Source organism: Xiphias gladius, chromosome 1, assembly GCF_016859285.1.
Source record: "Xiphias gladius isolate SHS-SW01 ecotype Sanya breed wild chromosome 1, ASM1685928v1, whole genome shotgun sequence".
In the NCBI taxonomy this organism is placed as follows: Eukaryota; Metazoa; Chordata; class Actinopteri; order Istiophoriformes; family Xiphiidae; genus Xiphias; species Xiphias gladius.
Window position 1 is genome coordinate 19,941,249 of NC_053400.1, and position 12,188 is coordinate 19,953,436.

Genomic DNA, 12,188 nt, shown 5'->3' on the forward strand with positions numbered 1-12,188 from the left:
TGCAGGGTTAAGGAAGTGATGTTGTCAGTGTGTAATGACAAATGCAGGGGCAGAAGCTGAGAAACAGTGTGGCTTTCTGCTCTGACTGTTGTATGCACCTGGGGAGGAGACAAGTGGCACAGCCTGATTTCAATATGCCAGTCCTCATTACCATCCACATTCAAGCGGAGCTCGGCAAACCATGGCATTAAATATACATGGAAACCCACTTTCATCAAAAGGACCTCCCTCACTAACACATCTTAATATATGCAATAAGAGCGCCTCTGCATGCTCAAACTTCTGAATGAAAGAAATTCAATAAAACAGTATTCCCATGCATATTACTGTACTTACATCCTCTTTTAGTTGACCTCTCGTACTGACTGCCTGCTGGGGCACTCTCCAAATAATACTTTCAACTTTAAAATGACTGTAGATAGGGAATCTGTGTATATACTTTTGCTTAATATTCTATTATCATACATACATTTATCACCCTTGTTGATTTAGCACATCATCTTGTGCCATAAAATGACTTGAAAAAGTTTTGTTTATTTTTTTATTAGCTTGGCACAAAGGACACCGCAGAGACTTAAATTCCCTGTAAATCTGGAGTAAACGATACATCCAACTGTATCCTACAGTGATGAAGCTGCGGAGCTGTGCACAAGTCACATGCAATATATCAGAAAAGCGCTGTCCTGATTTCGATGAAGCCAGGATGATTATATGTCTGTCTTGCCTTTGAGGTCTAGCACTTGCAAAATTACAATCATTTTCCTAACTATGGGAATTAAATGCTGACTTTTAACATGTATATCTCCTTCCTTTCTGGATCAAGTGTCATGAAAATTGTAGTCAAATGAGCAATTTGTCACGGGGAGAGAGTTTTTTTTATGACGAGTGCTTCAATTTAAACTTGCCGGCAATATACCGATTTGATTTTGCTTTGTATATAACAGAAATGTGTAATAACTACATGGACCAAAAGGGCGCTGTGTACTACTTGTGGGAAACGTGATGTTTGCTGCTGGGTAAAAGAAATCCTTCCCTGCGTGAAGATGTGTCCAGGAAAAAATATTACTCCTTTATTCCCAACAGTTTTGTGGCTTTCCTTGTTAAATTCTTTTAACTCTTTCTGCTTTGTTACACTAAGTGAAGAAACTTTTCTTAAACATGCTTTGAAACACTGGCTATTGTGTAGAATAGCTGTATGTAGATCAGTATAATTATTGAGGACATTTGGGGTATCACTAAGGTGCTTACTGGGTATAACAGGACAAATACACACAAACACACACACATATATATAAATATATATATATATATATATATATATATATATATATATATATATATATATATATATACACACAGTCAATTAGCTTAGCTTAGCATAAAGAGTGGAAGCGGAGGGCAACAGTTAGCCTGGCTGTTACCAAAAGTATCAAGATCCATTTACCAGCACTTCTAAAACTCCCCAATTAACACGTTATAGCTTTTTTGTTTAATTAATCTGTACAAAAACCGAAGTATATAAAATGACAATTTGTGGTGTTATGGGGCTGATGTGTCATACATTTTTTTGGGTCACACTCCAGGAAAGTTATTGGTCCTAGCTGAGAAATACAGCACATAATGAACCTATAAAAAGGCAAAATGTTATATTCACACCTTGTTTTGTTGTACAGATTAAACAAACAAATATAACATGTTAAACAGTGATCTTAAGAGCTCCTGGTAAGCAGGTTTTGTTACTGTTGGACAGAGCATGACTAACTGTTTCCCCCATTTCCAGTTTTAATGCTAAGCTAAGTTAACTGGTTACTAGCTGTAGCTAAATATTTACCATACAAACATTAGAGTGGTTTCAATTTTCTCATCTAACTCTCGACAAAAAACAAATAAGCGTATTTCCCTAAATGTCAAACTATTCCTTGAAATAAAATCTGTCACCTGTCTCGCTCTCTCCCTCTCCCTCTCTCACCCCATGTATCTGTGAATACCTCTCTACCTCTATATTTCATCTTTTTGCCTCATGTGGGAGAAGGCTCATGTCTTGTCATTATTTCCTTCCCCTGACGCAGAGACAAAAACACAGAGGAATATATTCCTGGGAGAATTCACAATGTGATCAGGGGACTCAGCTGAGTTTTGAATACCATATGGAAAAAGGAAGAAGCTTGTAAGAAGTGAGAATATCTGAACTTCCCGCAGGATCCAGAGAGGCGGCTTTCTCTGTTCTCTCTCCTCCAGGTGGGCCACAGGAACCTGAGGGGAAGCTGTCAGTACCACGGGGCATATGGGACAACCCACACGGAAACAGAAACAGGTAATAGTCTAAGCAGTTGAAAATAAACATATACCCTGCCAAAGATGAAATGAATCCTCGCTTACCGTCTAAAGCAAGCCAACAGTGTTAAGGGGAATGTTAAAGGGAAAAAAAACAGATTTACCAGAACAATGCGTGTGGGTGTGAAATCACTGTTCACCACACAGCCAAAATGTTTCACATGTGGATAAATGTCACTGTTAATTGTTTTCTGTGAGAGTGAATCTCAGCTGTGGCTGCGTTGCCATGGCTACAAGTCCTACGCTGCATATTCTCAGATATCTCCAGGCGTTGGACCATAGGTGAGCATATTAACTGAAAAGACCTGACAGGATGTAATTGCCCTCAGATGCAGATGTAACTTTAATCTTTGCCCTTTTTATGTCACGCTTGAATGCATTGGCCTATGCAGATCAACCAGCTGACAAATCTGTTTGTTTTTGTGAATATCTGTCTGTGCTGTAAGTGAAGTAAAAGAGCGAGGAAGGGATTTGCCACAGCGGAAATAAAATTCTCGACATGGGGAAAAATGGAGTGGAGGCCTGAGGTTCTAATGAAAAGGCCGAAAGCAAGGGGAAAATCATTTGTAACCAGCCAGGCAGACATGTTTCACTCTCAAGCAGGTTACTGGTATTGATAATAATTGATAGTGTGAAGATAATTCCAGGAAATTGTTAATGTCACACAGTTTATATAATTTAAAATGTAATCACAAGAAATTAGACAGCATTTGATATTATCAGATACAATAAATGAATAATGAATGCACTACTTTTCAAAGTATTTTAATTACTGTATGAAAATAGAAATGCTAATAATCTTAATGCGAAAACTGATTCATAACTACAGACTAAAATGAAATCATGCAGTTTTATTCCACAGTCCACTGTAAGTTGCTTAATTAATCAACAGGACGAATGATAAATGAGTTACTTCTTTAACCTCTTAGGCTGCATTTATTACTGTTTGGAGGCGCAACAGGTTGTAAACACAACACTGACATAGTAACACTTTTTGATCCCAGACTGCAGTTATAGAAGTTAAAACGCTACATAGAGCAGCGGGAAGCTGCAGAATAGGGGGATAATTCTCTGTGGGTTCAACACTACGAGCAACACATTTCACAATACACATAATCTTGTGACTGATTGTTGATACAAAGGTTGATCTGTGAACCCTTAAAATCTTTACTTGCATGAATTTGTCAGACATGCTATTTTTCTGTTTCCCAGTTCAATACTACAGGTCCTTAATAGTCACTGTGTTCGAAACAGTTACAACAATGAGCCTGAAATACTATATACAGTATTTCAGCTCTCTGTATCTGCTAGTCAACTAAGCCATTAACACTGGAAAAAGATTTTTAAAAGTCATACAGCTCATTGCATGAGCAGTGTGGATCCCACTATACATGTTTTATTCAGTAAGTGTTAACAAGTGAGAAGTTGTAGATATTGTGGCATTTTATCCATTAGAGTTTAACTGGCATTTGACAGTGATGGATGAGGCACCATGAGGAAGCCTACAAATCAGATTAAAGTGTGAAAATGGGTATTGACTGTATTATCTGGTGTCTATTTGCTTTTAGCTTTTAGTGACTTCATACTCAAGTTAAATCTGTCTTCCTCTGGGGAAAGTCTTGGTGAATATTGTTCCTCTTCTGAGGCAGGCATCAGCTGCCACTGAATCAATCAGATCATAATTTTGATTTACATAGTTTAAGTAAAAGCTGAGTCAAATCTGCTGAATATATATTATTCTGAATGAAAACCTCTGCTGGTATTGCAACAACTTGTGTTGCTCAAACCTCAGATAAGGGACAGAGGGAGACTGTAACTCATGACTTGATGTTCCCCTACAAATTATTCCCCAAATCATTTCTCCTAACTCCTAAGCACCTGTTTTGGATTTTGGAAATGAATTCAGTCTTAATGAATATATGCCTCATTAATTTATAACTGTTGCTAAATACAGCCACTGAGACTTAATAATACACCAATACACAATCACTCCCGTACTCACTTTTTTCAAAGGTCCTGAAATTTTTTGAATATGCTTATTATGGGAGCTCTGAAAACATTTGGTAGCTCATCCCACCATCGGGGAACCACAAACGAGAACACTCTGGACTGTGATTGCCTTGCGTGCAGGGATGGCAATGCCAGGCGATGTTCCTTGGAGGAACGCAGTGGCTGAGAAGGAGCATAAGCCCGTTTGACTGAGTTCAGATAGATGGGTGCAGACCCAGAAGTCGCTCTGTAGGCATTGGTGACTTGAATTTGATTTGGGTGGCCATGGGTAGCAAGCGGGGGGCAGTGAGCAGTGGAGTGACATGTGCCCTTTTAGGCTGATCAAAAACCAGGGTTTCACTGTGCGTGAGGGGAGTCCCACTAGAGGGGCATTGCAGTAGTCAAGGCGAGAGATAACAATGACCTGTACCAGGAGTTGGGTGGCGTAATGAGTCAGGTAAGGCCTGATTTTTGTTATGTTGTATAGAGCAAATCCGAGATCCGTGCTGAGACCGTAGAGTCGTCTGGTGGGAATGACGGGTATAGTTGGGTGTCATATGTGTAGCAGTATTATGGTGTATATTGCAAAGAGAAGGGGCCCCACCACCTCGCCTTGGGGGGCCCATGTGGGGAGGGGTTGGGATAGGTACATTTGTCCTTTCCACAACACATGGAAGGAATGCCCAGTGAGATAGGGTTCAAACCATGTATGTACAACTATTCTGAAGACAGAATACTTGTCAAGTAGCACAGGAGCGAGAGTCTGGGACAGCATGGATTAATCAAAGTTTAATTACACCTCAAAGGCTGATTCCATCTGTGTCACACATACAGACTTCAGGTTAGACAGGCACATATCTATGTGTAGTCATTTGACTGTTACAACAATAGTCTGCTTTATCACTGCTCACTGACAATGCCCACCGCTATCACCGCTGACCTGATAAATTTCAGGCCACCACTTTCATCTAAATGAGAAGAAAAGGCTGAAGTCCATGAACTCACATCCTGTACACGCCATCAATCTGGATTTAGACTCTTCCCGACTGCTCTTGCAGCACCAATGAGAATGACATCTTTTGAGCATTGGAGTAAAATTCTGTTTCTATTCTTGTCCTCCTGCAGACAGAGCTCGATTTGATACAGGATCCTCCCGTACAGACGAATTGATCATGAAGGCTTCCAAAGCTAAAGATTATCCTGGTTCTGTTCTCCCACTGGATTTAGATTTCTGTGAGAGATTTCAGTTTGTCTAAGTAAACAAAAAGAGCTGGGCATTGCATGTGCATCAAAGATTTTTGGTTTAATGCAGATTATAGACATAAGAGTGGTTGTGTCATCTGTTTTTTGGATTCACATGAATCCTAAAAACATGTGACTACTGTCACTTTTAAGCCTGTGCTATTCTGAAATTGTACTCCTGAAAGCAGATAAGACAGATGACATGCCAGCTTCTCTACACACATCTCACACAATCTGTCCATCAATCTATTTGTCCCTGTCGAGCTTGCTCCTTGTCCCGTGTGTAAGTGTAAGGACATTTTCTCAATTACTTCTTTTTGCTATATTATACTTCTACTAGGCTACATTTCAGAGGGAATATTGTACTTTTTACTTTACAAAACATAATCGACACCCGCAGTTATTAACTACTTTTCAGATTATTGTTTTACATAAAAACATATTATATGCTTATTGTCTTGTTAAAGATTAAACCAGTGGTTTCCAACATTCCTGGATTGTGACTCTTTACCCCTCCGAACCTATCAGATGGCAACTATTTGAGACTGTTGATGGATTATGGAAAAATATCCAATATTTCACAAAAAAGCAAAAATTAGAGAGAACTAAAAAATAATGAACATATATTTGTGTAGCAGAATTTAGTTTTCTTTTTTTCCTCTCCAATTAGTTATCTCAAGACCCCCAATTTAGTTTTTTTGTGATCATTTGGAATGGGCATGAACCCTGGGTTGAGAACCACTGGATTATCATACCCCACTATACATAACAAAGTTCAAACTAGCGCCACCTCAACCAGCTATAACAGTAAAATGCAGCTTACACCTATAATGTAATAACATAATACATAAGTGTATCAAGTCTTTAATCAATCAGAAATGCCAAACATCATCTGCTTCCTGCTTCTCAAATAACAGGATGTTCTTCTTTTCTGTGCTTTATAACATTGTAATTTAAACATGTTCTGGTTTTAGACTGTCAGACAAAAACAGCTTAGATGTTAGATGTTACCAGAAGCCCTGAGAAGTTGTGCTTGGCATTATTTTTACTATTACTTACGGTTGTAGAGCAAAGAATGAACCTATGAATTGAAAAAATAATCAATAAAGAAAATAATCACGAGTTGCAGCCCTAAGAGTTTCATTACCTGTATATTACCTGGTGCATTACTGTTGAAGTGGAAGTTGGGCATTTACACTGGCTTGGGGAAGGCAGCGCACCATGTTGTGAGTGACATCTCTGGACATGATGGGTTCATCATAACACACTGATACCTGTTATAGAAAAAAAAAAATACAGCTGCGTGATCTGATTCCAAATTCGCAGACAAATGTGTAGCATGGTTTAAGAGCAAAACTGTATTTGATGTTAAAATTTAGCTCAGTTAAGTTGGAATAACTGATTTGTATCTTTCATTTGAATCCCTTTTGAATGTCATTTTCACATTATCATTTGTTTGATTTTTGGAGCTCCGAACAAACATGCTGACCTCGATGCAATATCCATTATTTCTGACAAATGGCATCTGTCAAGCAGATGGAGAGCAATATTCTAATGGTATGTGCTTTAGAAGGAGAGCAGCTCATTTCTATCACCACCTGGATCTGAATTTATCGAGCGTGCACACAACACAATAAACTATAATCCTCAGAATATTGCAGGAGAAAATCCATCAATAGTCTATTCCTGAATGTCCTTACAGAACTCAACTAGATAAGCTACGGAAAACAGATTGCTTGCCATATTGAAACTCAGAAATAGAATTCTATCTGACAATTCAGTGATATTTACTTTTTGAACCACTTCTCCCCTCACTCCATGGCGCGATCACGAAACAGCACGCCCCGACCAGCTGTTTTATGGATTATACAGACCTTTAAAAACTCCATTTCCTGTTTTACAAAACAGGGCCTGAGTCTGCTATTTACACTGTAGTTTTGTTGTATGAATCAGGTACTAAAAAATACTGACCACTTTTAAGTACAGTGGAAGAAAACAAGACCACAGGGAACAAGGCAGTAACAGTGGGGCAATCTTGAGGAAAGAAGAAATAAATTAAAACCTGCTCCACACTTTCTCCTCTTTAATTGCACAATAAGAGCGTTGTTAACACCATTTTTCTTATCCACCACTGTACCCTGTATTTACAAAAATAATGATTTCAATTTATTTCGCCTTTCCCCTAAAATGCATGTTTTCTCTTACTATACCTACATTTAAGTAACAGCTGGAACTAGTCAGTATTTTATTAATACGTTATTCATACACCGAAATTACCCTGTGAATCGCAGGCTGCATTATAAACCATATCTTGTTAATTAGTGAGCTTTAGAGATACTTGCATTTGCATTTGGCCAGAGCCGGGCTAGCCGTTTCCCCCTGTTTCCAGTCTTCATATTAGGCTAAGCTCACCGTCTGCTGGCTGGAGCTTCATATTTTAAGGACAGATCTGCAAGTGGTATCGATCTTCTCATCTAATTCTCTAAAGCAAATAAGCAAATTTCCCAAAATATCAATCAGCAAGCAGCTAATTTCTGAACATGTCAGGTGCTAGAGTCATTGACTGTAACAAGTGAGGATCCATTAGTTAAACTCAGTGGAGCTCAGCGGAGGCAAGAACAAGACAGGTTTCTCAGCGCAGGGGATGAGTTCATATCGATGTTTTCATGCAGCTGAGCTAAGGTTTGTGCTAATTGGAAAGTGAATTGAGATATATCAATAAAACATTTGTCAGCACATGACTGTGATGGGACACATTTCTGAAAGACAAAGGAGAGACAGGGTCTAGGATGTGCAGGAGTGAGGTTCAGAAAGAGATCAGCTCTTGTCTGCAGTCTAGATCAAATGCCAGCAACACTTCTGTGTGAAGAAATCTTTCCTTTTAATGTCATCAATCTCTTTTCCATTCCCTTTGAAATTTGGTCAACACTGCATTAGTTTTACAACTACAATTTTATGAAGATGCTCAAATGACTTAATTGTCGCTTTGGTAAATATTTTTGAGTGTTGTTAATTATTTCTGTTTCATAATCAGTCACCTACATTTTAATTTCTTTACTGAAGTTGCTGATCCCAGACAAATCCAACACGGAAAGGTGCCGTTGAGCTCTCCTTCATCTGCAGAGAATAGTCCCAGGCAGTAATTATGTAATTAGCTGCTGTTTATGTCAAGCAGACACTCCGCAACTGCAATCATCAGCCAGAATTTGAGCAGGAGGCTATCGTGTATCCAAATCTGGCCTTTAGTCTTCATTTTTGTTGAGTGAAAATAAATTGTATTTTTAATGTACAAATACACATATCTGCAAAGTTTACATGAGATAAGATGAGGTAGTTAAATACAGTATTTCAGCATGTTTTAAAACGGGCTTTGATAATAACCACAGTTTTGCTGCCGTGGATGTTTTGTAAAGTATGAAAACGCTGGCTTCAAAGTTCTATGTGGCAGCATCAACATCAAAGACACTCAATATTAAATGTAGTTACGCCTCTCTCTGTTTGTTACATTAAAAAGAAATAGGGAAGTAACCTTTAGTATTCCTTAATTTGGCCAAAAAATCAATCTGTTTAATGAATGAATTTAACAAAATCTAATTACAAAGCAAGAACCCAAAATGCAGACAAGAGATGTCCAAAATACTAGGTGCAAAAGTAAGGGGTGTGCACAGATTGCTCATTACCCAGAAAACAAATTTGGACACTTCAGATGACTCTCTGGCCCCATTTGTAAAAAGGGCCAGAGAGTCATCTGGGAGAACTCAAAACAGTCCGTTAACAATCACTTCTTTAATATGCTTCTCACTCTGCCATCCACAATGAAAACAAATGACGTGAGCAGCATGACACGTAGGGGTGAGCAACTCTGATCCTGTTTTCCCGAAAGAAGAGATGTGACAGATTTTTAGATGCTGAAACTGTTTGATAACTAATGAACTCTGGCAGTTAAAAAAAAAAAAAGAACATGAGGGGAAACAGCCACGACCATATGTTCGCTATGCACTCAAACCCATAAAAAAGGACAGTATTTGTTACATGATGGCTGCTCATTGTCATTGTGTCACCACAAGGAGTCACCCAGGGTCAAGAAAAAAGGGGAAAGAAGAACTGTGTGATTGATAGCCCTGGTGTATGCAACTCAAGCACCACACAAACTGGTATCAGACCTTGGTAGTGAAGAAAGAGCTAAACCACAAATCAAAGTTTTTGATTTACTGACTGGTCCTCTTTATGACCATCATCTATACAAGCACCTGAAATGAGATGCCTCTGAAAGGGAGCGGGTCATACTCTGAGTGACAGGATGAGGAATTTGCAATTTCAGTCGACCTTGGCATCCAGCCAGCGTTCCTCCACACTGAGATAAGCCAGCTGAGGTGGTTTGAGCTCCAAATAAAATCGCGCCTTGGTGGAAGGAGACAACGGGGCAGACTCGGTCAGGTCATGCTGAAGGGACAAAATCTAACAGTTCTCCTCACTTCACTGTAGCTGTGACCTAGATAAATTGCTAAAAAAAAAAAAAAAAATGGGCAGATTCACCTCTGTATGCATCTTTTCCAGAATCAGCCCAACAATATTCAGCATTGCTGACTCTCTGTAGTTGAGGCTGCACCAGCTAAGATTTAAATTCACAAACACACTTCTCATTTGAGCCTGAAGACCAGTGGTAGAAAGTAAGTACATTTACGCAGCTACTGTAATTAGGTGCACATTTTAGGTACTTCTGCTTATCTTGAGTATTTTCATTTCATGTTCACTTCTACTTCACTACATTTCAGAGGGCATTACTGTACTTTTCACTCAACTACATTTATCTGACGTTATTAGTTCCTCGTTATTTACCACATTAAGATTTTCCATTCGAGACATATTAAGAGCTTATAAAGAATAATGCAGTGTTATAGATTAAACCACCAAACAGTATGTAAAATAGGTCAAATTAGTAGAGCTACAGTGATTAGTGGATTCATCAATTAGTTGCATAACAGAAAAGTAATTGGTTATTTTATCAAGCAAAAATGCCCGCCGCGTAAATGTGAGAATTTGCCTCTTTTCTTGGTCTTAACATTATGATAAGTTGCATATTATTTGGTTTTGGACTGTTAGATACTTAAGACAAAAACAAGACATCTGAAGACATCGCACTGGACGCACTGGAGTATTTTTTTTCCACTATTTTATAAAATGAACAACTGAGAAAATAACTGGCAGGTTAATCATTGATGACGATAATGTTAAGTTACAGCTCCAAACATTTGCTCCGCCGCAACCATCTGCCACATTAAAATTCTAATGCTGAATGTCACTTCCCAATTCAAGAATGAGAAAGTGTATAACTTACATATATTTCAATTTGCTACAACATTATAACTGGTAACTGGTTTTACTGTTGTGGCCGACCGGTCTAGTGCCAGGTAGCAGGATACTGATAGGATGCAGTTTGTGTAATCTCTTACAGACTGCAAACTGTTGCAGCTTTGTGTCATGAACGGGCTGATTGGAAATTGTCTCTATGGAAACAGAATCAGTACAGTGAGACAGGGATGAATTTTACCTTTCAGCATGTCCTTAAGTGAGTAAAAGTGAGATGAATGTGGGTTTTTGCTTTTCTCAGAATGATACATAATATGAGCTTCTCATCTTAGAAGAAGATACACCTTGTTCTTCTTAGTTACCATTTTGCTAATACTGCCCAGCCCAGCACTATAATTAGCGTGTACACTAACATGGTCTTCATTTTGCCAAGGTTGCCTGCAAATCTCTTCCTACACACAGTCAATCTTTTAGTTATGTTTACTCATTGCCACTTGAGCCTACAGCCTTGAGCTCATATGAACTGTAAATCGCTCGAAGGACAAAATAATGCTCATGTTTTGTTTTAAGTACTTCAAGCTATGTGGTAGACATTTAGTAGGTTCCCTCACAATTGTGCTTTTGTTACTCCGGTGAAAACATTTATAGACTTGTTCTTCTGAACATGTTTGGCATCTACATTTAACTGAATATTTATACGTAAATTGAGCGAGTAATTAAGATTTCTTATTGGACAGGATAGAGTAAACATTGAGTTCAACTGAAAGGTCACGTGGAGGTGAGGAATTAGCACAAAGCAGCAGTTAAATTACTCTGATCTTGCTGCATTCTTCAGACTGAAACTTCATACTGAAAAACAGCACCCTGTACGTTTGGCAGTGTGTTGCAAAATAAAGGGAAATGATGGAAAATGTCCCCAAGCCAGCTATGTTCTGCACTATTTTTTTTAATTTTTCGGGAACGTATGGTTACATAATGATACTGTTTCGGCAAAAGAGATGTGAAATAGCTGTCCTATTAAAATTAGAAACAGAAATTTTCAAAAGACATTTCTGAGCAGAGCTGCCGAGTCTGATGGAGCTACAGTGTTTTCATGTGCACATGAGCCCTGACAGAGATCAAATATGAGGAAGATTATAAGGTGATATGGTTCCTTTTGGCCTGAATGAAAAAGTGCATATTTGTTGAGAAAAACATGCAGATATCAAATATCACTCAACTGTCATGCTTGTCAGATATATTATATAAACTGTCATTTCCAAAAAGTCCAGGACTTAGAGCCCTTTTGGTGGAAACTGTGCTCTTACCCTGCT